This window comes from Condylura cristata, unplaced genomic scaffold (assembly GCF_000260355.1).
Source record: "Condylura cristata isolate star-nosed mole 26May11 unplaced genomic scaffold, ConCri1.0 scaffold00006, whole genome shotgun sequence".
NCBI lineage: Eukaryota > Metazoa > Chordata > Mammalia > Eulipotyphla > Talpidae > Condylura > Condylura cristata.
The window spans coordinates 64,295,717-64,320,959 of record NW_004567107.1 but is presented as its reverse complement, the minus strand read 5'-3'; the positions used below and the strand labels follow the sequence as shown (position 1 = coordinate 64,320,959).

Sequence of the window (25,243 nt, the reverse complement as noted above, 5' to 3'; positions counted from 1 at the left end):
GAGACATTAAGTCACCTGCCTGAGGCCACAAAGCAGCTAAGTGGTAGAGTAGGTATCCAAACCCATCAGTCTCACCAAGCAGCCAAGGACAGACCTAGAGACAGGATAGCTGCCAGGTTCCCACACCAGCTCTCACAGGGAATTTAGGGATCTTGGAATCTTCAGGCAGCTGAAGGTGAGGAAGGGAGGGGTGGGATGGGGAAGGGAGGGACAGACCTTCCCATCAGAGCTCCAGACACCACTTCCGGTCCTTTCTGTGAGAGACAAAGAATGTAACAGACATGAGTACAGGTAGAGAGAAGGGGAACTCTATTCTACAGAATTCCTTATCTGCACTTCCTTTCAGCTTCTACTTGGTAGGCAGCTTCTTTGGCTCCTGCTTCAGATTTGGCCCAGCCAACCTCACCTGGCAGGGTTAGGCTCCGAGAGCCATTCTCTCACCTGCTGCCTGAATTCAAACCACCTCCCCACCCCCCCACACCCGAATAGGTTCTACAATAAAAGATAAGGTTAGAATTTGGGGACACTGGTAAGAAAGGGGGTTAATCTAGTATGCACTGAGGTTGTTTGGGTACAGAGAAGAGGTCCTCAAAGACTAGCTTTAGGTGTCTTCTAGTTGGGGGCTCATTCTAGTTGGTTTGGGGAGGAGGGTCATTGACCTAGCTTGGGGGGGGGGAGGCCTGGAGAGCTAAGCTGTCAGCAGCAGGAAGGATTGGGGCGAGAAGAAAACCAGGAACTACCCTGGGGGGAGCCAGGGAGTCGCCGTTATGGTTTCTAATATCTTAGCCCTGGTTTCAATTACCCCCTGGGATCCCCAGGGTTCTCTGAGCTTGAGGAAGCCTCAGAACACTCCTGGGAAGGTCAGAAACCAGGGGCTCAGGGATGGAAGTTGGGGGCTAGGGGAGTTTTTTCCTACATTTCTGCCCCTGTGCCTGGTTGGTAGAGGCCTTCAGACCAAGCAGGGCTTGGGGTACAGCGGGGAGGCTGGGGATGGCTCACAGGCCCTGGAAAGCTACATTAGCTAGTTCCACAGAACCAGCTTGGTCCCCCTGGCCCCACCCCACTTGGCAACTAAAGCCCATGGCTCCTTCTTGGCCTTACCAGGCTCCACTTGGGTCTCGTGACAACCCTAATTCCTGGCTCTCCTTCTACCTCTAGGGCCACCACACCTTCTCGGCCCTCTGCCCTTTAATCACGGTTCCAAGGGGTTCAGCCTCAATTCTCTCTCCGCCTCCTTCTCACCACACCCTTTCCTTGTTTCTTGATCTATCTTGTCATCCCTCAGCACCCTCATAGTGCCGGGATCAGTCTAAGCCTTTGATAAATGTCCAAGCAGCTAGCATTAGCCAGGTATAGAGGGCATTGGGAGCTGTTAAAAAGGGACCACACACCTCCAGCCAGCCAGCCAGCCCTCTCTCCACTGTTTGAGGACTTCTCCCCATCCTGTCCCTGCTGGCCATCACCCCACAGTCCCTTCGGCTGGACATGGCAAGCCCCTCCCATTTCCCCAGCTCAGTGAATGGCACCATCATCTCCCAGCTGCTCATGCCAAAAACCTGGGAGTCGTCTGCGCTTTTGTACACAATGTTCCCTCTGGGCCTGGCACACAGTAGGTGCTAATAAATGTCTGTTGAGTGGAATTGAATTCACTTTCTCTCTTAAACTTCCCTTCTGCCTCTGTCTGCTTCCTTGGGACTTGGTGTCGCTATCATTCAGTTTTCAAATCTCTAATTTTTCTCTGTCTTCCAAATATCACAGTTGAGTTTCCATGGGAAAGTTGGGGGCCTCTTTACTCCCTTTTCCCCCCACATCAGGGATCTGCAGTTTGGCAGGAATGGAGCTGTGGGAGATGAAGGGAGAGAGCCAATCTCCGAAACAGTCTTGCCTCTGTCTTATTTGGAAATCCCAGCCCTGCTATCCAGGACGTAGTTCTACAGCAGCAGACATCAAGGTCAGGCACTGGGCTGGTGCTGGAGGGCACTTCTTCTGAAGGCAGGTGCCTCTTCTGTGAAGAAAGGAAGGAGGGGGGATCAGAGCTCTCTGGGGTGCAGAGGAAGGAGCTTTATGCTTCTGAGCAGGGAATTAGTTTCATGTAAAATTTTGCAACATATTGGGCCCTTTCCTGGTGGTGCAAGGGGTTAAAGTGCAGCACCATGAAGCTAGCCACAGCCACTTCACTGCGAGACCCACATGGTGCGGCAGACCTCTCCTGACCCACCCGCTGTCCCCCTCAGCAATGTGCTTCGGCGATCTGCCTGTGCTGCTCCTGTTTTGCCTGTACCCCAGTTCTATATGCGTAAATAAATAAAATATTAAATTTTTTTTTTTTGCAACGCAAAATGAAAACTGCATCTGTGGTTTTGCAAGCCCTTGTCCCTGCTCCTTCTCTCCTAACTCTGAGTTTCCCGGCCCTCCCTTGTTTCTCCCTCACCCTCCTCTGCGTCCTCTACCTCTTCTCATCATCTTCTCTTTCCAAACTTAGTTCAGACCCTGTGATCATCCAGAGGTGACACAGGACTAAGCCTGAGGGGACAACATGGGGTTTCCTCCGGGAGCCATGAGAACAGATAGAGAAGATGAGTCTGCCCACCACCCTTTCCCCAAGGCCTTGTTCTCTCTCTTCGGCCTCACTGTGCTACCCCAGGTCACACTGAAGGTCTCCTCCCATGGCTCCCTGCAATGCTGCCTCCCTGGCTGCTCTATCTCCAGCCCGAGGCTTCTTACCCTCCTATACCAATAGTCTCAGTGATCTTCCTAAAACTCAAATCTGGTTATGTGCCTCACCTGCTCTTTGCCTTTCCAGGCCTGCATGGTCTTGGCACCAAAGGCACTTCAGGATGTGGTTGCTGAGCCACTCAGGGTGTCTTAGCCTGCCTTCTGGGTCTTTGCTTAGTCCCTTACTAGATACCAAACTTCCCCATTCCTCAATCATGGCCCATTCAGATAGGCTTCCAGGACTTGGTATATTTCCCTAGGGGGCTGTTGTCCTGCTTGCTTCTTTATATCATTCATTCATTCAACATTTATTGAAATATATTTCAGGGCTCTCCCCGGTGGCACAATGGGTTACAGCACTGCATTATGAAGCTCTCTGAAGCCACTACAGCATGAGTTCCATCCCTGGCCAGGTAGCTGACCCACATGGTGTGGCAGACCTCTCCTGCCCTGCCCGCTGCTCCCCTCAGCAGTGTATTTCAGGACATCTGCCTGTTCTGCTCCCCACTCTGTCTCCTCTCACCCCTCCTCCCCACATCTCTGACCTATACCCCAGTTCTGTAAGCATAAATACTAAATAAAAATTTTTAAAGATTTATTTATTTGTACATACAGAACTGGGGTACAGGCCAAAGGCTCAGGGGCGGCGAGAGGCTTCACCAGAGACAGAGTGGGGAGCAAAACAGGCAGATTGACGAAGAACCCTGCTGAGGGGAGCAGAGGGCGGGTCAGAAGAGGTCTGCCACACCATGTGGTCACCTCCGGGGCAGGCGGGAATCGAACTCATGCGGAAGTGGTTTTAGCTTCTCTGTGCAGTGCTTTAACCCGCTGTGCCACCAGGGAGGGCAATAAATAAATCTTTTTTTTTTTAATAAATAAATCTTTTAAAAAATATATTTCAAATGTGGAAAGTACCTGTTCTGTTCTGTGTAGACCCAGTGTCAGGGGCCTGGCGACAGATGCGCTTGGGGAGCTCTGTTTAGGCAGCCTGCAAGTAACTCAAGGGTCATTTAAATATCACACCAGTATAAGGAACAAGTATGACACCATGTGAGAGGATAAAGGGACATTAGACTTCTCTTCAATGACGTTTCAGGCTGTCACTCTTGCCTGAGGGAATCAGACACAGTACCTTCACATAGACAAAGTGTATACTTATTTATTTTGTTTAGTATCCATCTACTGGACTATAATGTGAGGACAAAGATATTTAAACTGAGGTGTTTTTTTTTTTTAGATTTATTTATTTATGCACAAAAGAACTGAAGTACAGGTTAGAGGTGTGGGGGGATGGGGGGTGAGAGGATTCACCAGAGACAGAATGGGGAGCAGAAAGGCAGGCTGACTGAAATACACTGCTGAGGGAAGCAGCAGGCGGGTCAGAAGAGGTCTGCCACGCCATGTGGGTCACCCCCCTAGGTGGGGATCAAACTCATGCTGCAGTGGCTTCGGACAGCTTCACAATGCTGTTCTTTAACCTGTTGCGCCACCGGGGAGGGCCCTAAACTTTGTTTATCTTAAGCAAAAATAAACAGTAAAATGAACAAAAAGGACACAGTGCAAATTTAACATGTATCTGTTTTCTTTTGTTTTACACCCCCCTGTAATTCTGACTTGTATCAAAACAAATCACTCTTGCCTGTTTTGGGGCTTTCTATGAATGAAACCATTCACTATGTACTCTATGGTTTCTGTGTTTTGTTCCTTTGTTCAACATTTGTCTGTGAGCTTTATCCCTTTTTGTCGTGTCTACTTATAGTTGGTTCTTTTCAGTTGCTATAACTGTATTGCTAGCCATTGAGTTGTTTCCAGTTTGAGGTATTATGAATGAATAAAACTGCTATGAACATTCTTGTGAATATATGCAATAATTTCTTGGGCAGTATATGCCTAGGAATGGACTTGCTGGATCATCTAGTACCTATGTACACACACACACACATATGTACACACACATATATATATGTACACACACATATATGTTCAGCTTAGTAAATCCTGCCAAATTTGTTCCAAAGTGGTTGTGCCAAGTCACACACACACACACCAACAGTGTATGGGGTTCTAGTTGCCCCACATCCTTGAGAGGGCAGGGATTTTTGTCTGTTTGGCTTACTGCTGTTGTCCAACACTGAGATTATATAGTTGGTGCTCAATACGTGTGCACTGATTGCCTTCAGAGTGCGGGAACCGTCAGCATTCCAGGGCTCACAGAGAACTGCTGTGTAATCTGGACAGGGGAATCCCCCTCTCTGAGCTGCCTCCCTGTCTGTAGCAAAAAGGGAACAATACTAGGGCTTTTGCCATCCATTGCCAGCTGAGTGCTGTGAAAACCGAGACACCTGTTCATTCATTTACTCTACCTGTATCGATTAAGGTCCCAGTATGTACCAGGATGGGGAAGGTGTAATTGGTGACATGCAGCTGATAGCCCCTTTTGGGATCCAAGACTAGGGTCACGGTGTATCTTGTCCTCAACTCCATCCTGGTGGAGCACGGCCCTCCTTCCTCTGTCCAGCCCTGACCCTAGGGGGAGGGGGTCTGGGCTGAGCCTGTGGATGGAAAATGTGATTAATAATCAAAATAACATCCAAGAGGAAGAGACCAGGAAAACAACTTGGGGAAGGCTTCTTGCCCGGGGTAGGGAGGGTGGGGGCGTGGGGGTGGGGGCATGTCCTCAGGACAGCTTAATTGCCCTCCCCCTTCTGCCGCCCTTTCTGGGAAGCTGCCACAGGAGTGGGTCATTTCAGCCAAAAGTGAAAATTTTAAAAAAAGGCCACCCTTAATTATTTATGAAAAAAGATGCCCCCCAATGTAAATTATGCTCCCCTGGGGGGTTGTCCCCTATGCTGCTACTCCCCTCCTAGTGGTCCTCCTACTAGGTCAGGCTGGGGGGCCCTGGAGACACTGGGCTGGGGGCAGAGGAGGAATTTCAACATGAAATGTTTTGTTCATTAACAGAGAACATAGGAGCAAATTCCCTTTCTGCCTGGGCTTGGGCAGCCCAGGCAGATACTCAAAAGCTATTGTGAAAAATAGAGTCTGGGCTGCAGAGTGGGGTGGCGGGTATATTGGGGGGGTGTGTGACACACATGTTCTCTCCCTTCCTCTTAAACGCCAGATATCCAAGGGTTTCATGAGTCTTAATCCTTCTTTGCAGGGATTTTTTTTACTCCCAATGTCTCAGGTTGCCCTCAAACTTCCTTCTTGGCAAAACAGGAGAAACTGGGGTTAGTTTAGAGTTAGAACTTCCAACTAAGGAGGAAGGAAGGGTATTATAGAGAGGATGGGGAGGCCTTGGATCTATCTGTATAATTCAGAAATCTGATAGACTATCTTGGGATCTATAGGCAGCATATCTGAGGGATGCCTGGAGCAGAAGTGAAGGTAAATTCTGTATTCTGGGTGACTTTAGAGAGCCCTTTTGAACAGAGGATATAGCTCCAGAGAATAGGGGATAATTCTAGGCTGAATACTAAGGTTCTCCCATTATAGCTTCAGCGTTCTCCCATTCTCAACTTTAGGGAATCATTGCTCTTTTCTGGTAGCCTAAGTGAGAAGGGTCAGGGCACTCCAGATGATTGCAGAAGGGGGCTGCCTGGCGGGAGGTTCGTGCATAAGCCTTAGGTGCTGTGCTGTTCCAGGATGGTGCTGGGAGCTCTCAGGAGGGGGTGAGCCGTCCCTGGGGGGGCTGGGCTGGGCTCTGAGTGGGGGTGTGTGTGTTCTGGCCCTCCCCTCCATGTCTCGGCCTGGGGCTGTGTCGGGATCGGGTTTCTCGGCGCCTGGAGCCTCCGCGAGGCCGAGCTGTTCCCGGGCCCCGGCCAAGCCGCCCCGGGCGCTGGCACTGCGCAAGGATGCAGGAAGGGGGGGTGAGGGGGAGTGAGGGGGGGCTGTGAGGGCGTTTACGTAACTGCCTCCCGGAGCCCGCCCCGACCCGCCAAACCCCTGTTTGGGACTTTGTGTGATTGAGAGCGTGTGTGATTTTGCGCATGTGATTTTGTGCCCGTGTGACACGCGGTTGTGACTGAGTACTTGACTGTGTATGTGTGGCTGTGTTTATGCATATGTACCGTGTGTAAGAGTGGGATTCTGGGAGGTCCGCCCTTCTGGGACTTGTAGCTTCCAACCTCAAGCAGGGGAACCTGATTCCCAGTGAACATACATACTTGACTCTTTTGAGTCTGCCTGTATTATTTTGGTATTTTGTAGGTAAGTCCAAGAGCCTGAGTGTGTTTTTAACTTTAGGTAGTCAAGTATATACTGGAACTTTCAGGTTAGAAACCAGCAACATTTCCTCCACAGAGCACTGGAAAAAGATGGACCATAAAATGTGGGTTGGCAGTAAGGGGAAGAGTCCTTGCCACCTACCCAAAGGCTTGAGATGGGCGATGCAGTTGATTCCTGGGGGTGGGAGGTGGTCCAAGTTTGGGTCACTTGCCACAGTGCAGGGTGGAACCAGAAATTCTGCCACAGGACTGTCTTTTTCATGGTGGGTGTAAAATTCAAGGGACTCAAAGTCAAGAATTTCCCTGAATTCTCAAGACCTTCCCAGGGTTTATCACATCTGGAATTCCCCACTTGCAATGATTCTCATCACTTTCAAGACACTAGGACTCTGATGTGGGGTTATTACTTCCTGCTGTCGTCCATGAGATAGGCAGATGGGAAAGATGGGGGAAACTTGGAGGTTATTGAAAGACCAAACTGATGCCATGACAGGCTTCAGAATGCTTCTGAACCAGCCAGGCCTAAGTTTCGGTTATCATCACAGCACCAAGGCCGAATTTAACTGTAAATGTCCTAATCTTGCTCATCCCATAGCAACAGACAATTAGCAAGTAGGCAAGTAACCAGTACGCCAGATGTCCTAAGGTATGCAGGAGTAGTGAAGGTTACATCTTACCAGGTTAAAACAAGATAACTTTGTTCAATGTACTGCTGAGATAAAACTCCCCTCTGCTGAGCTGAAACTCCCCTCTTCTGTAATAAAACCCCTGCGTTCCCTGAGCTCAGGGCTCTCAACTTCGGTTGCTGCGTCGCTGCATGTTGGGAGCCCAGGCTTGAACTTGCAATAAAGACCCTCATGTGCTTTGCATGGAATCGGCTCCTTGGTGGTCTTTGGGAAACTCGAAACCTGGCACATCATCACTTAAGTGGGATTTGGCTTAAGGCTAAGTGTGCAAAAAGAGAAGGGGGCTGGTGTAGCGCCCAATAAAGTTGGGGAGGAGAAAGGACCAGATCATTCAGAGCTTTGAAGTAGAGCCTCAGAAGGTTGGCCTCACCCCCAAGGTAGTGGGGAAAACCTTGGGGCCCACAACACAAAGGCTTAGGGGCACCAGAAGTTCCAGTGTGGACAGGGCTTTGGAGACGGTAGGAGCGGAAACCCACGAGGAATCTATCGCCCCAGGTCAAGTGGAAGGGATACAGGTTCTGGGTCTGGCGGTGGCTGCAGGCTGGAGGTAGCAGGGTCCGGAAGGTGTCCGCTGCCTCCGGGCAAAAGCGGCAGCCTGAGGGGGAGACGCGCGTCTCGTACTGCCCGCCAGGTGTCGCTGCGGCTCCGAGGAAGCGGGTGCGGCCGCTTAGTGCTGCGCCCCGAGCAGGTACCGACCGTCTGACTCCGGGATCTAGTTCGACGTGCGCTTCCCGTTCGCTTCAGTCCTTTTGACGCACCGACACGTGCGGCTCTCCCATCTTTCACCGAACCTACCCTGGCATCCCCAGACTGCGGCATTGCCGACGGCTGCTCCCGTGTACCCGAGTGGAGACAGGACTTTGATTGGGGCGGAAATCAACCTGGCACAAAGAGGTTTGAGTCCGGGCACTGGAGGATCTGGAGATCGAGTCAACCGACCAAAGAGGGATGTCGACGTCCGTCGGTTCGCAGAGCGGGATGCGGCTCCTGGAGCTCGATCTTCCTCTGCGCTCGGCATCAGTTCAGGGAAAAGGGCAATTCCTGACTCTAACCTAGCCCCCCACCCCCTCACCGAACTCTTCCCCCGCGGCACATACACTCAGAATGGTCGCATTGACCTGCTCCCTCCGGTTGCCCACCTGGTCACATGGTCCTAGAACCGCGGCCCGGAGCGCAGGCTGCCGACCCGGAGTGCAGAGACACCTTCTATGAATAGGTGATGGTGGTGGGTGCGGGGGGTATTAGACCTGAGCTGGGCTCCACAGTTTCGCTAAACCTCAGCTCGCTCTCTCTAACCCTCAACCCGATCTGACCCTTGCCAGTTGCTTGGAGTGGCTTCTGCGGCCACGGAAGTGAAAGTGAAAAGCCCGGCTGTGGCGGGAAGGTTCTCCTCTGTAATGGGAGTCCCTGAGGTATTTGTTGGGAATGGGCCCGCGCTCTCTGGGCAGCTTACAGGGCTAGGGTGTGGGGAAACGGAGATATTTTTCTCTCCCCGCCCCCGGCCCTGGAGCAGCTCCCCAAGGGGCAAGACACAGGGATTATGGGTCAAAGGTCAGGCGAAAAATCCAAGGGTGGAGATGAGGCCATCTGTTCACCTCCTCTGGCATCCACCCTTTCTGCTGCACTCTCGCGTGGCCTCAGAAATTGGTCGGATTGTCCAAACTTAATCCCCCACATTGTAGCCAGACTGGAGGCCCAGGGGCAAGTGAGCACACCAGGCCCCTCAGAGGCCCAGGCTGTGAAAGGAAGGCTCGAGGAGAGAAACTTCAGGGCCAAATTCGCTCGTGTCCGGCGCTCTCGAACTGCCCGTCTAGGCATAGAGGGCGCACGGTCCATGCTCCCTTTATCCCAGTGGAGGCTTCTCTCCTGGTCATGTGACCCGGAGGGGGTTGAGGAAGGAGGCGGCAGTCCGTTGGTATCACCAGAGGCATGGTGGGAGGTGAGGGCCTGGGCTTCCAGCCTGGTCCACCTTGGGTCATGGGAGCATAAAGTCTTGACTCCGCGCGCAAGGGATCTGTCTGGGTGTGACTGGGAGGTGTGTCATTGCTCAAGGAGTTAGGAATAGAAGAGAGGTGGAGACTTGTGCCCAAAGTGGGATTTGGGGGTGGAGAGGAGGTCTGAGTTCAACCCTGCTTACGGGGAAGTCGGAAGGAGGACCCTGAGAGTCTTGGTCCGGGTGTACCAAGGTGTGGGTACTAGGCAGTCAGGGCCTGACCGTGCGGGAGTTTGCGCAGCAGAGACGTGGACAAGACTGAGCGAGAGTGAATAAGCGACCCGGGGTGGGGGTGGGTGGGTAGGGTGGATGCACGCCCAGCGGTCCTAGGGGATCCGGCGGGGTGGGTGTGGGTATGTGTGCACGCGCGTTTTTGAGACCTGCGATCGGGGCTGCGCGTGAAGTACAGGGACCATCGCCGTCTAGAGGGCGTTCCCAAGGAAGGGCGAATGTGAGGGGGCCACGCATGCCAGTGCGGGCGAGTGTGCCAGCTAGGGGAGGGCGCGTGCCAGCGTAAGGCCAGTGGGAGTGGGGCTCACAGGCCTGTGTAGGGTGAGTGTGCCCGCGCAAGCGGGCCGCGCGTGCCAGGCGCGGGAGCGTGCCAAGGCGGGGGCGCGCGGGGGCTGTGGCCTGGGGGTGGGGGGGTCGTGGCGCGCCGCGGCGGAGGCGCGGGGAGACAAGGCTGGAGGGGGAGGGGAGAGAGGGCGCGCGCGGCCGAGCGGGCGCCCGCGGTCACATGGGCGAGGGAAGGAGGGAGGGAGCGCGCGAGGGAGGGTGGAGGATGGGGGGGTTAAAGCCGCTGAGCGCCGAGGAGCCGGTGCAGAGCGGGCGGCGGCGGCAGCAGCGGAGGCGGCGGCTCCAGCCCGCGCGGCGAGGGGCTTGGCGGCGGGAACCGGCAGCAGTGCGTAGCTCCGCGCTCCCTGCCTCGCTCCCTGCGGGGACCGTCGTAGGGCAAAGCGCCGAGTCCCCGGGGCCCGAGGGCGCGGTGAGTACCCAGCGGCGGACCGCGCGCGGCCGGACCCTCAAACCCTCGGCTCACCGACAGATCCGCGGGCCTCGTGCGCGCTGGAAAAGGGAGGGGACATGCGTGGGCCCGAGACCTGGGGATGGCAGGAAAGTTCTGCGGAAACTTTGCCCGCAAACTCGGGGTGGAGGGCTCGGGCGAATCGGCCCCCCACGTCTGGGCGCGCCGGGGGTTGGGCGTGGTGGTGGTGGGGGTGGACTACAGGCTGGGGGGAGGTGGCCCTGGCGGATGGTCTTAGAGTCCGGGTTCTTCCCCACCTCTCAGACGCCCGCACTGGGTCTAGGAAAATTCCGGAGCTGGGGGGGGGGGGGGGGGTCGCAGTGACCCCCGCGCGCCCGGAGGCGGCTTCCCTTTCTCTTAGAAATCGGGACTTAAAAGCGCCCGGGGTTGGAAACGGATGGTTGCGCGTCTGCCAGTGTATGTGTCCGTTCGAATACGGGGTGTGTGTGTGTGTGTGTGTGTGTGTGTGTCTCGGCGTGAGCCTGCCTATGGTTCTCTCGTGAGTCCGCCTGTATGTATCTCTATGTAGTGGGTCTCCTCCAGTATCTCTTTGTAAGTGCTCCTATGTTATGTGTCCGGTGAGTCCGCTAAGGCTCATCCCCAAGTATCTCTTTGTGAGTCTGCTGGTGTGTGTCCAGTGCGGCTGTGTGTGAGCCGGCCTGGGTGTTTCTGTGTTGTTCGGAGTAGAGTATCTCCCCGTGCGTGGGGGCTGGGCTGCGGGGAGGTCACCAGACGGACAGCTCTTCTCCTGGGCTCCTCTCCTCTACTCTCCTCTCCCGAACCTCCTCTCCTGCGTCTAGATCTCGCTCTCACAGGCTCCCTGGGCCCCCTCCCCCCTTCAGTAGCTTCAGGCGGGCAGGACTATTTCACGCCTTGTTGAAAATTCAGGATTTTCTTTCTCTTTCCGTCTAGTCTCTCTCTTTGAGAAGCGTCTGTGTGTGTCTGTGTGGCTGGCAGCTTGTCTGCAACTCCGTGTGTGTGGATGCCGCTGTAGGAGTGTGTCTAACACTAGTTATTTTGTCTGTAACCCTCGGCATATTTGTGTCAATAGGGATGCAATCACTGAGGTGGTGGGGATCTGAAATGCTGCGTGTGATTGTGCACCCATAATTGCTGCAGGTCTAGGGTATCTGAAACTCATAGTATTTTTGTGTGTCTAACTTCAGGTGCAATGTTGTACTATTGCTTGGGTGGGAATGGGGCTTGAACAATTGGATATTTCTGACTGTGGTGCTAGCCAGGGCGTGGGAGATGGATGAGCCAGTGTGTCTCAGTAAACTCTACCTTCCTTTCTCCAGTGTCAAACCTGCAAGAATTCTCTGGGCTAGGTCTGGTCAGAATTGGTGATGTGGACCTCCACCAGAACTAATACTCTCTCTACCTGTGCCTTATGCAGAAATTAAGAGTTAAAAATTCATGCTTAAGACTCCTTAGAGCTTGGAATTCTTAAGTCAGATTCCCATCGGGGCACTGAAATTTGGGATTTACATTCATATGGGTTCAGACTCACAGTTATATGTGACAGTGGGACTCATACTTACATTCAGGAGCGCATGTCCAGATACACACTTCAGTAGTGTTCACACTGAGACTTGCACTGGGATTCTGTGTTCACACTTAGATACACTGGGACTCTAGGTTCAGCAGTAGGTTCACTTTTCTATCTGAGGCTCACAGACACATTGAGTCCTAGAACCCACTCAGAATCTCTCTGGGGTCCTAGTGCTCAAATTTAGGTTCACACTAAGACTCTGGATTTAAAAAAAAAAAATTCACTTCATTTATTTATGCATACGAGAGCTGGAGTGAAGGCCAGAAGTGTGAGGGGATGAGAGGATTCTTTAGAGACAGAGTAGGGAGGAGAACAGGTGGATTGACTGAAATGCACTGCAGAGGGGAGCAGTGGGTGAAACAGAAGAGGTCAGCTGCACCATGTGGGTCAGCTCCCTGGCCTGGATCGAACTCCTTGCTGCAGAGGCTGGTGATAGTTTAATAGTGCTAAGACTTAACCCATGTGACACTAGGGAGGCCTCAAGACTCGATCTTATTGAGATTCATACTTAAATCCTGGTGTTCATGCTCAGGGGCTCACATAAACAAACTCAGGGAATCACACAGGTGAGTTCTTAGACTCATACTACCATCTTGGAGCTCTTACTCAGATTTATACTTCTGCGCCGAGACGCCTGTTCAGATTCACACAGGGGCCATGGAGCTTACACTCAGATTCATACTAGGACCTTTGGGTGCATACTTAGATTTTTTTTTTTAAGATTTTTTATTTATTTGTGCACACAGAACTGGGGCGGCAAGAGGCTTCACCAGAGACAGAGTGGGGAGCAGAACAGGCAGATCCTCCACGAAGTACACTGCTGAGGGGAGCAGCGGGCGGGCCAGGAGAGGTCTGCTGCGCCATGTGGTCACCTCCGGGGCAGGCAGGAATCGAACTCATGAGGAAGTAGCTTTAGCCTTTCAGTGCTGCGCTTCAACCCGCGTCGCCACCAGGGAGGGCCCACACACTTAGATTCTTTTGTGGACCCTTGGGATTAGATAAGCTGAGGCTCACATTTAAGACTTATTCTGGGATCTTGGTGACTCCCTCCACTTCCTGTACCTCCTAGGACTCACACTCAGATTTGCATTAAGATGTGGTAACTTATGCTTGGATTCACAGTAGGGCCCTAGTACTCATGCTCAAGATCCTTACTTCTACCTTGGCAGATCATTTAGGGGCTCAGTGTTCACACTTGGACTTACAAAAGGATTCTAGTACTTACACTTAGATTCATATGGGGAACCACAGCTCAGTTCAGAATGCCGTTATGACCAGAGATGCTCACACTCAGGCTTACATTAGGACTCTAATGCTTATATAGATTCGTATGGGAATCCTGTTAAAGTCCCACTTCAGTTTGGGGGCTGACAGTCAGATGCACTCTGCAACCTGGGTTCATATTGGGAATATGCTACGATTTTGGTGTCCACTCTCTTCGTGGAACTTGGAATTCAGTCAGACACACCCATGCTTTACCATGGTTTATGGTATTTTGCCAGGGCACTTGGGATGAGGAATAGAGACTGATACAGGATCTCTCCCTTTCAAAGGTGGAAAGGGGAGGGGAGACATGTTTGGTCACTTCTCTCACTTGGGCTGTGGGCTAAGAGAGGATGGTGGCAAACAATGACCCAGTTAAGCCTTCCTCTCTGTCTTTCCTTCCACAAGGAGAAGAGGGTCTTGGCAGGAAATTCTTTGTAGATTTTTGGTATAGGGTAACACCTACACGAATGTCCCCGTGTGTCATGCAGATGCACATCCCCCTTAAACAGTTTTGGACACCCTTTCTGTAGTAGAGTCAGGTGTGGGGAAATAAGACAAACGACCTCCCAACTCATCTTCCCTATCCAGGTCTTCCTTAGAGTGGGAGGGGTGTGAAGACTGACCTGGTGCAGCAATAGGTAGACTGTTGGCTCCTTTTGCCCTTCCAGGATGTTGAATTTCTGATCCTAGGAGAGGCTATAACCCCATATCTGTGGTGAGAAAGTAGCTGGCAGAGGAGACTGAACTGGAACCCATCTTCTCTGCCCTGGCTGGAGAAGGGGCCAAGTTAAGTTGTATTTCAGTGTCTTCTGGAATGCCTGTTGAGCCCTTATTCTGGAGCCAGGGCATGCCCAGGATTCTCCACTGCACCCCCCAGAAAAGCAGTAGCAATGCTGGGCTGGCAGTGGGGGGGAGGGGGGTATATAAGTACAACCAGCCCTAAGACTCCACCTGGCCTGGAGACTCTGCCCTGGCTCTATTTGCCCTCCCAGTATGGAGGCCAATGCTGGGGCTGCCAGAGGTACATTATCTCCCTGTGGAGCTGCCTGTGGGGCTCAGATGGCTGGGCTCCCGGCCCCAGAAGGAGACACATGCTCTCCAGCCCCCCTATGGGGGTAGGGGGTTTGGAGGCGAGGCGCCCTTCTCTCTGCCCCCCCATGGTGAGTTGAAGTGTAAATGAATCGGAAACATATGGAGTAGATTTTCTTTGAAATGCAGATGGGTTGGGGGGGACCATGTGTGCCTGGTTTGGGGGGTCCCAGAGAGCATGGAGGCTGAGGAGAGCTGACCCCTCCTCCAGATCTGCCAGGAGGTGGGAGGAGTGGGGGAGTCCTCAGCTGTGTAAACTCCTGTGGCCCACACCCACAGGGCTCCTGGCTTCCTGTGGGGAGGGGTTGGGGAGGCAAGTGATCCCTGTGGGCCTAGAGTGCTGAGGTCATCACCCTGCTTTACCTCTGCAGAGGGCAGAGAAGAGCCTTCAAAAGCACAAAGCCACTATGGATTTGGGGTCATCAGAGCAGGGAGCTCTGGGGGCCAAGAGGTGTACGGAGGAGCCAGGACAGATGTAGGGGAAGGGACAGGCTTTGCTGGTACGCAGAACCAGCTCCTAGAAGCTGGCACTGGAGCTACAGGGGAAGGAACGTAAGTTTGACAATGATGGTGACCTCAGGTTAGCACAAGGGCCCAGTTCTGAAGAGTGTTCAGTGCTGCAGGAGGTTGTGTTTTTCCAGATCCAGGGCCGTCAGTATGTCCCACTTACACGATGCTCACCTGTGAGCAACGTGGCACCCAGCACTGGGTCTGCCTTGTCCACCATGGTGTGCCTGCCCCTGGCACAGACCTGGTACACAGTGGAGGCCAGCACTGAGTGAATAAAGCTTCTTCTCTCCCATCAGATTGAATGCTCCTTGTGGGCAGGACCGTCTTAAATGCTTGATAAATACTGAGGAAAGAATCATTGAGAGGGACAGAACATGGGGAGTGGGGACCCTCTAAGGTGTGTGACTTGAGATCCAACAGCCTCTCTTGTATACTCCTTATTTGGCTTGAAGGACCAGAGTAGTTTCCAGGCTGGACTAAAGGAAGGACTTCCCCGCACTCAGGGAAGGCACGCACAGGGTAGGTAGCTGCTTTCTCCTTGAAAGGTCTAGACTAGGAGATTGGGTCAGGGCAATGACCCTGAGATTGTGGCAGAAGTCACCTCTGTGAAGACAGCTCTCCTCTGTCTTCTTCCCACTACTAGGTATTTGGACTTTTCAGAAGGTGGGAAAGTCTTTTTCTCCTGATGTGGTTATGACCTTGCTTTTCCTAGGTCTGGGTTTCTTGGACTGTAGCCGAGACAGTAGACCCCATCTCTGAGCTTTCCAGGCTAGGCTTTGAGGCTTTGTAGCTGCTGTGGGCATCAGACTATCTGTATTGGTTATTAATGTCTGTCTGAGAACACAGGGTTCAGATCCTAAAAATACCCTGCCCAGCCAGAGCCTCAGCACTGTCAGTGAGGGCTGGTATAGCAGTGACACTGAGAGAGACACACACACTCTCATCCAGAGCCAGGAGACACTGGGAGAGTGTGTGGGTATGGGGAAACTGAGCAAGGGATGCACAGGAGACAGAGCCTTTGTTTTATAGGGAGCAGAGACTTAGCAATTGATGAGGCCAGTTAGTTAAATTATGGCCACATTTAGAGTAATCTGTTATTCTACACTGCAGAGAATTTCTCTCAGACAGTCTGGAGATAGATCAGCTAACAGACACAAAAACCAAGTAGCCCATACTAACCATTCCAAATCCAGCTTTAGTATATTCTGAAGTGATCGTGTGGTAAATAAAAACAAAATCTTTCCCAAGTAGCCTTTTCTCAGTTACTGCCCCATCCATACCTCTTAGAGCCTCTTCTTGCTGCTTCAGTCCCTAGGAGATTCTTGAAAACTCCTTTTTTTATCCCTCCACCTCACATTTCTGACCCTTGGGGCTCTTTGTAGCCCCTCTCCCCAGGAGAAGGGAGTAGCACAGTGGTCCCCCAAAAGTCAGAAGAGCCCAGCCTCCCGAGGGCAGATGCTGTGTGACCTTGGCCTGTGAGCTGACCTTTTTGGGCCCTCCGTGAAATTGTGGGATGGGGGGTGGGCCCTGGCCCAGGCCTGGAGAGAGGCGGTTTTGGCACTCATCCAAGCCCCTGACGTCAATGACTCTCCAAATAATGGAATCAATATTGGGGGGTGGGGGCAAGCGTGAACCAGGCCCCAGCGATTAGAAACAGATCAGCACAAACCCGCAGCTGATTCTGATAGAGCTGCCTTGGAGAACTAGGGTGGGAGGCTGGAAGGAGGTGGACCTGGGGGGGTGGGGGGAGTGGGGGTGTGGCTCAGGAATGGGAGGCAGAGCTACAGAGTATCCAAAGCATGAGGGGAGACAGTATCAGAGAATAGGGATGCCTGGGTTGGGGTGATGGGCCAGGGCCCCTATCCTGGCCCCTTTCTTTTGTTAGGTTCGGAGGCTAGGGGAAGTTTGTGAATGAAGATGTCTTTCAGCCAATGAGTGATAAAGAATGGGCAAGGGGCTTCCCTGGTGATGCAAGGGGTTAAGTCTCTGCACCACTCAAGCTATCACCAGCCACGGTAGCGTGAGTTGCATGAGTTCAAGTTTGATCCCTGCCAGGGAACTGACCCACATGGCACAGCAGGCCTCTCCTGTCGTGCCCTCTGCTCCCCTCCGTGGCAGTGTATTTCAATAAGTCTGCCTGATCTACTCCCCACTCTGTCTCTGGTCAATCCTCTCACTCCCCTCACTTCTGGCCTATACCCCAGTTGTTGTATGGGTAAATAGATAAAAACAAATCTTTAAGAAAAAAAAAAGAATAGGCAAGGGTAGTCAGAGTTCATCTCACTGCTTCGTAGACCCGGATCCCTAGACCACACAGGGGTTACAGATTATACCCAGGGGAAGGGGAGCGTTCTGAGGGAGGCCCAAGGGAGATGACCTTTTGCTTGGAGGAAGCCAGCATTAATCCAAGATACAGAGGTGGGTATTCCCCTCAGATTGGGAATCTGGCTTCCTCCATCAGCCCAAGCCCTTTCAGCCTCCTAGAAAGCAGCAGGTGAGGATGGAGGGGGCCATGGGGTCCACGGCGGGGTGGGTTGGGGGGGCTGCCCTGGCGGCAGCTGACAAAAAACAGGAAGAAGGACTGGGGGAGCGGCTGTAATTATGGGGCATTTATTATTAATCAGATGAAATTGCTGGAAGCAGCTGGTGTAATGTGCGTAGCGATACAGACTGCGTGCCCCGCCACGGGCACGCACATACACACATACCACAGGCAGTTTGGGCTCAAACTGTGTCTTTTTTTTTTTTTTTGCGAAGGTTCATTGGGTCTATGTGTCTCCGTGTCTCTGTTTATCAATCTTTTCATGTCCGTTTGTGCCCTCCTCTCTGCCTATCATCTCCTTTGGTGACTGTCTCTTTTTCTGTCCTGGTGTGTTTCTTCTGCTTGTCTTCCCTCTGTTACCCTCTCTTTGGGCCTCCTTCTTGGCATGCTTGTATCTGTTACTGTGAGCCATCCCGTCTCTAACACCTGTTAGTTTCTGGCCCTCTCTGCCTGGTGGGTGGTTACTCTGCATCTCTGGCGGGGTTGGGTGGCATGGAGTCCCTTTCTCACGTGTATGTAATGAGGCACCTGTTCATACCTTTTGCAGACACCTGGGGTGTGGATTTGGGGGTGGGGAAAGTTTGACCTGAGGGTCTCATGAAGCGTGTGGGCTCTGTTGCATAGCTGGAGCCATAGAAGCAACAGTGGCTTTACCAGCTACCAGTTGTGTGAGTGGGTGAGGTGATTTTGCTCTCCGAGCTTCAGTTTCCTTATCTGTAAAGTAGACGTAAGATTAACTCCAAAGTTTGTTTTGATGATTTAGTGCAAAAAATGTATGTGTCATGGTGTTAGACTCATCAAGAACCCTGAAGAAGTGTTAGCTGTTACCACTGTTACTGGGAAAGACACTGGTGGCAAGAGTGAGCTCTGGGGACACACTGCTACAGCAGAGAGGCTTTAGAGTTAGACTACACTCAAACTTCTGCTCTGGAACTGATCAGCCCTGTAGTCTTGGGCAAGTTACTTAGCCTTCCTGAATCTCAGTTTCCTTAGCAGTCAAATGGGAATAATAATAGAACCTACCTCATGGAGAAGTCATGAGGATTAAATGAGATAATGCATATAGAGTGCCTGACATAGTCCCTGACACATAACAGATGCTCAATAAATCATAGCAGTGATGAGGGGAGAGGAAGAGGGTGGCATGATGGCGGGTGTTTCTGCCCTGCCGGTGACCATATGTCTCCGTGTGAGTGTGCGTGTGAGGATGTGTGTGACATGGCGGTGCTTGAGTCTGTCAACTGGTTGAGTGGGGGGTTTGGGGTTATCTGTGGGTGGGGATGCACGTGGATCTGTGTGTGGTGTCAGGGTCAGTGATTTCTGGCCTCTCTTTGTCTCTGTGGTTCAGAACCTCATGACAGCAAGGGGTCCTGGGGACAGTCTGGACTACTCCCAATATCTCCTCTAGATACTTAGCTGCTTCCCTCCCATATTAGGGTTGTGAACAGGGAAGGAACGCTGAGTTGAACCAAGGCCCGTGGTTCCTCTCTGACCTCTTCATGTGTGCCCTTTGCTGTTTTAGAATCCAACCTGGTCACATCGTCCCACCCCTTTGGTTTTGGAAGTTTCGAGAAAAGTTTGGTCTGGAGGAGGAGGACATTGATGCACTCCGTGTATAGCCAGTGGTGAAGAGGTATGTCTTGGGGGCCCCCCCGGAAGACAGGCTACTCTCAGGGCATCAGGTGTGGTGGGGGGCTATAGGTCTGGGATCAGAGTGAGGGAGGTCCTGAGATCTCATCCTCTGAGGCTTTTTATGACCCATGGTAGGCCCATAAGGTAAAAGAGACCCACAGTGACACAGGCGAGGGCAAAGTTAGATTAGAAAACTGGGCTGTGCTTTGGGAAGACTGAATCCTGGGATGTGGGAGTATGTTTCTGTCTCATTGTCAGGCTTCCTCTCTCTGGCTTGATAGGGAGAGCAGCTGGGCTTAGAGGAGATGGGATGGGGGTGGGGGTGTCAGAAAGTCCAGAATCTTCTGGGGCCAGCCATGGGGCCGGGCCTAACTCTCCTTGCCTTTATTCAGCCTAGGCAAGGCCCCTGGATTGGCAGCCTGGGGGTGGGGGTGTCCAAGGAATCAAGGCGCTGGAGCGGAACGGAAGGGCCTATTGTCCAAAACCCGCCAGAGGCCCACAAAGGCCGGCTGGGCTTTTCATCTCAGCTCCCAAACAGACTGGCCATTTTCCCGGCCCCGGAGTAGGGGGGAATGACCCTTTAGAACTAGGACTGTGGTGTTTTTGAGGGTGGGGTGAGGTATTCCAGACTGACACTTAGCCAGAAAAGGGGCTTAAGATGGACCTGGGGTTCTGAAGAGGAGGAAGGGAAGCAGGAGGCTCCAGAAGACAGTTAAGAGAGTTGAGCTTCAACCTCACTGTTCTCAGAGAACCCAAGGACATGGGGTGGGGTATCAGATAGAAGTCAGGATTTATAGAATAATAGATAGTAAATATTTATAGGGGGCACACCTGGATGGAGTTGGATGGCTCTTTGGGAAAGTGAGCTACTAAGCCATGAAGGCACATAATCCTCTCTCTAACTTGGGACAGCTTAGAGAGTCGGGACAGGGCTGGAGAAGAGAAGGCAAGTGGTCATGTAAGAGAATGGACTCTCTGAAGCAAGAGGGAATGAAGCCAGACAGCAGGAAGAACTTCCTGCCAGTGAACAGTAGCTCAGATGCCCTGACCCTGTCCCTGGGGATCTCAGAGGATCGCAAAGAGTAGGGGAGCTGGAGAACACCCCAGGGGGTTAAGGCTGAGGCAGCTTCTGTGGGGGCCCTCTGAGGAAGAGGCCAGGAGGGAGGACTTGGCAGTTCTGTCCACCCTCCTCCAGCAGCACCTCCAGCACCACTTTAAAAACAGCTTTTTAATTTAACAAAGTGGATGAAAAACTGTTTTTGGAAATAAAAGGTATCTGCTGTCTCCCAGGCTAGCACTCAGCCCTTGCAGAGAGCCTCTCTGGGTTTCTCCCTGCTGCTGGTGACTCCTTTCCTCTCTTTCTGCCTTTTTTTTTTCTGTTTGTTTCTGCTTCTTGGCCTCCAGCTTTCCCTAGGCTCCCCATCAATCCCCCCTTCCATTTCAACCTCCATGGACGCCTCCTCAGTTTCTTATCTCCATGTCTCTGCATTTCCTTCTGTCTCTTGGTCTCTCTCTTCAGGGGCCTGTCTCTCCTGATTTGTCTCTGTCTCCCAGCCTGTCTCAATCTCTGTTTCCCTTCTCCCCCCTCCTTTTCTCCCCCCCAACCCCTGCTCTAAATGGGTCTATTTAAAACACCCGAGGCTGCCAAGTCAGAAAAGCGTCTCCTGATAAAGCGCATTAGGAGGAGGGAAAGAGGAGGAGGGAAGAGGGAGCGGCGGGCGGACTGATTGATCCAAGCCCGTAACCCCATTAATCAGGCATCGTGGATCCCCCTCCCTCCCCCGAGCTTCAGCCCCTTCAGAGCTAAAAGCCCCTTAAATATTTATCACCCCTCCCCTATGGGGGTGAGGGGAGGGGTGTGTAGCCATGGTGTGAGCATCCCCAGCCGCTGGGTGCCCCCGCTACCATGTATGTGTACATGTGTGTGTGTTCTGGGGTCCATGCTGCTGTGCATACCTGACAGGCCCAGGGCCCACTTGCTGTCTTGCCTCCCCACCGTCTGAGCAGTCTGGTTCCCTGGGCAGCTGGCCCTGCTCCTGCCCTTCCTCAAGGGTTGGACATGCAGAATAGGGAAACCTTGGAGTAAGTTGGCAGTCCTGATGACCCCCCTAAGTGCAGCATCTGGAGGACCCAGTAACCACTGCCCTGTCATTCTCAGAGGGCAGAAAGGTGAGCGAAATTCCTTCAAATTCTCAGTGGGAGAAGTAACTTGGGCAGTCATTTCATGCTTCTAAAGTGCAAGAAGGTAATTTGGAAGACTGGCTAAAGTTCCCCCTTTATCCTCAGAGGACGGGAATCTAAGCCCAGGATGGGTGGCAGGCTTCCATTGCCATCAGAAAAGTAGTAAGGTGACTTGGGTCTGGGTGGCAGTCCCTGTCACCCCAGAGAATAAAGGTGACCACAGGAACCCCCTGACAGCAGAGATCAGCCCTGAGACAGGGGTGTGAAATTGCCAACTTTCACCCTGGGTGGGGGGGAAGGGAGGCCACTGTCGCCCCTGGGTGTGAGGAAAGGCCCGGGCCCTGCAGCCTGGAGGGTCCCTCTCCCCACCCCTCCTCCTGCATCAAGTGCCACATCTCCTCCTGACTCAGACAATTAGATTCAAAGGATGACCTCACTGCCTGCCGTCCCTCACTCGCTCCCTCCGCTAGCTCGGCTCACTCGCCCGGTTCGCTCGCTCGCGGCGCGCTCCTTCCTCCCCTCCCGCTCGCCCGGCCCGCTCGCCGCCCGGCTGGTTCGCTAGCGCCTCGGCCGCCCGCCCGCGGGGACTCTCGGAGCGGCCCCGCTCTAGCCTCTAGCACCGGCGCGGGCCGCCCGGGCCCCAGCCCCGACCCCCGGGGGCCCGATGCATGTGGGCGGCCAGGCGGACCCACGGAGCGCCAGAGGCACCGACGGGGCGCCTGCGTGGGGACCCAGGTCAGTGGCCAAGACGCCCCCAGCCGCCAGCCAGCTCTCCTCGGCGCTTCCCGCTCCTTTCTCGGCCCCCGCCCCCCGCGGCTGCTCGGCGGCGAGCTTCCCCTGCCAAGCTGTCTCTCTTCTCTCTTCTTTCTCTCCCCCCCCACCCAGCCCCCCTGCCTCGGCCGCCGGTGGGAGGGACTGGGACTTCCTGAGGTCCCAGGGATGGGGCCGGGGCCCATTGGCTGCAGCCGGACAAGGCCTCTGAGAGAGGAGGGGGCTCTGGCTGTGTCCATTGATCTGGGGGAGGAGACCACCGCCTAGGTGGGAAGGGGTGGGAAGGGGGCTACTGAGGGAGAGGCCCGGGCTGTGGGAGTGACATCAGACAGAGGGGATGAGCGCCTGATATCTTTTTTTCCTCACATCCGGTGGACCTCTTGCTTGTCTTCATTTGTTCCCACCTTCTGGCTAACCTTTGTCCCCACTGCCTGGTTTCAGTGACCCCCACAGCCTACCTTCTTTGGGGCCCTGTTACCTTGTTTCCCTCCATCCAGCTACCTGGCTTCTTTTGTTCCCACTGCCTGCTTTCAATACTGCTGCCACCTGGCTTCTACTGGGTCCCTTCGTTGTGCTGTCCATCCTTTGCTGGCCTGCCTGGTCTCCATGGAACCTTATTAGATACCCTTTAGAAGAGGCATGCATGCAGCCCAAGCTCCACCTGGAATGGCAAGTGGTGCAGTTGTCAGCAGCATTGCCAATTATTCTAGGGTCTGGATTCCATTCTGCCTGGACAGCGACACAGTGTGCTCTCTTGTGGTGCAGGGTAGGGGTAGTGGGACTGGAGGGCCCGAGGACACTTCAGGCTTCTTGCCTTAGGGCAAAAAGTTAGGGGAACACCGGCTTCTTCCTGCCTGCTGCTGGAGGTCTGTCACCATCTCTTTTGGGGTTTGACATCATTGATGACAGGGCTTTGACTGGAGCTGGGGTTAAGGTCGAGGCCGCATCTCCTTCCCCTCCCCTGCCCCTATTGCAACCAGGCTTGATGTTTGGGTGCCCTGTGGACAGTTGTGGGCACAGACTGGTTTTTGAAAAGGCCTGGGATCACACAGCAGGTAGCCAGACTGAGAGGGGAGGCAGTAGGGGTCATGGGAATGGACTGGTTTCTGGTGGCTCTTGCTGCTGCCACCATCACTTCACCCAGGGGCTTCTTCCACTTCTCCTGTCTGACTTGGATCTTCTTCCATTATCTAATGTTGGTGACAGCAGGGCTAGGAAGGAAGGAACAGCCTATGGTAATTATCTATTTGTCCAAATTTTTTAGGTACCAGCAAAGTTCCTCTTTCTCTTTTCCTTCCTGCTGAGGCCACCTTGAGCTTTTCTCCCTCCCCCCAAACACAGTCTAGTGCCCAAGATCCCAGCACCAGTGACTGTTGTGAGAACATAACTGCTTTCCCCATTGCCAGGTGTGGGGGTGTGAGAGGCTGACTGGGGGCACTGAATTTCTGGAGGTGCGATGGTATCTGTGTGGAAGATCGACTGTTCTCAGTGTGTGATGGTATCCATATGTGAGACCGTGACTGTTTTGAGTAAGCGCGTTTGGGAAAGTCTGGGTGTGTGAGACTTTGACTGTAATGCGTGTGTGCACGCACACCAGTGTGTTTGAGACCGTGGCAGCGGGTGTCCACGTGGGAGGCCATGATGTGGTAGAGTCTGAGTTCCAGTGTCTGTGAGAGGCCGCCTGGGTGTGTCTGTAAGCTACGGCTGTGTGTGTAGGTTTGGGGAAATCTGCTGAGTGGGAGTGAGAGCCCAAGTGTGTGCTCTGTCTTCAGGATGAAGTGAGCACTGGGTGCTGTGTGACCCTGAGTTGCTGGTGTGTGAGCATGTGCTCACGTACTTATGCCTGTGTTTACCCATCAGGAACAGATTGCTGTGGCTTCCCCACTGTGAGGAGGGGAGGGAGCGGGAGGAAGGATGACTTGCTCTTGCCCAGCAGACCAGAAGCTTCCTCAGAAGTAGTGTGTGCATTGTGCATACACGTAAGGGGGGGGCAGGGAGACCAGGACACTATTACATGAATACAGTGGAAGTTTCTGTCTCTCCCTCCCTTCAGCTCTGGCCCTTGTCTGAAAACTGAAAGACTATCTTCAGTTTTGTTGTTGCAACCTAAACCTTCACATGCATGGCTGTCTCTGCCCCCCTTTGTGTGTGTGTGTGTGTGTGTGTGTGTATACAAGAGCTTGCAAGCATAGGCCCTCTGTGTACAAACATATTCCTCCAAATATATCTGTGCCCTAGCAGTGATGTGGCCAGAGGGGGGCTGGGATTGTAGAGGGAGATTCTGAGGCAAGTATATCTTTGTCCCAGCCCCCCAAGTCTGGAAAATCATTCTGTCTGTCCTTGTGACTCCATGAAGGACCCTGCAGTCTCCTTCCTGCGCCCGCCCGCCCGTCTCATGTGCTGCAAACCCTCTGCCAGCTAAAGGAAGTCTCATTCACCCCTGTTGCTTTGCCCATCCCCCACTTAATGGAGTTCTTCCAGCTATCTAACCTCCTGCTGCAGAGCACCCCTCTTCTCCCACTGACTGATGCGTAGCCTTTTCTGGGTAGAGGAATCTTCTTAATTCTTCTAGAAGCCAGAAGGACTGAACCAGGGGGTAAGGGATTTGGCCCTTGTACCTCAGGTTTGGTGATGCTGTCCAGAGGCCATTCTGCCCCTCCCTGTTACCCATTTGAGAGACAAGGGGCTGGACCAGATGACTTCTGAGGGAGAAATCCAGACCTTCTTTGCTAGAGGGCTGCTGAAACACAAGCCTGCCTATATGTACATACACACACCCATGCCCAGCTCACGGCCCTGAGTAGGCTTCCATTTGTGGGTACAGGCTGGTGGTATTCCGATTCCCATTTTCCCAGGACACCTCCCAGCTGCCCCGACAAACCCATCACGGGAAGGCTCCGGGCTCCCCCCACAACACGCCTCCACACACGTGCAGCAGGGCACGCACATGCTGATCTCAGGTCCCCATGGTGCAAAGGGCTGGGGGGTGGGGGGTTCGAGCACTCTGAGTTAAGGCTGCTGCCAAAATCCATCGGAATCTTGTCGTCGTCCCCCCC

At 53.3% G+C, this 25,243-nt stretch overlaps 1 protein-coding gene across 3 annotated transcripts in view; it reads left to right on the top strand.

Annotated features, from left to right (window-relative positions):
- The first annotated feature begins 10,433 nt into the window (after positions 1–10,433).
- Positions 10,434–25,243, top strand: part of CNTFR (ciliary neurotrophic factor receptor) — a 48,114-nt gene continuing 33,304 nt past the window's right edge. Inside the window, exons 1-2 of one of the 3 annotated variants that reach the window (XM_004677742.2) lie at positions 10,434–10,605; positions 19,126–19,236. The gene's annotated coding sequence lies outside the window, so the exon portion shown is untranslated. Of the gene's footprint in view, positions 10,606–19,125; positions 19,237–21,953; positions 22,152–25,243 lie in introns of those variants that run through there. The other 2 variants (XM_012721385.1, XM_012721386.1) reach the window with 2 other exon arrangements.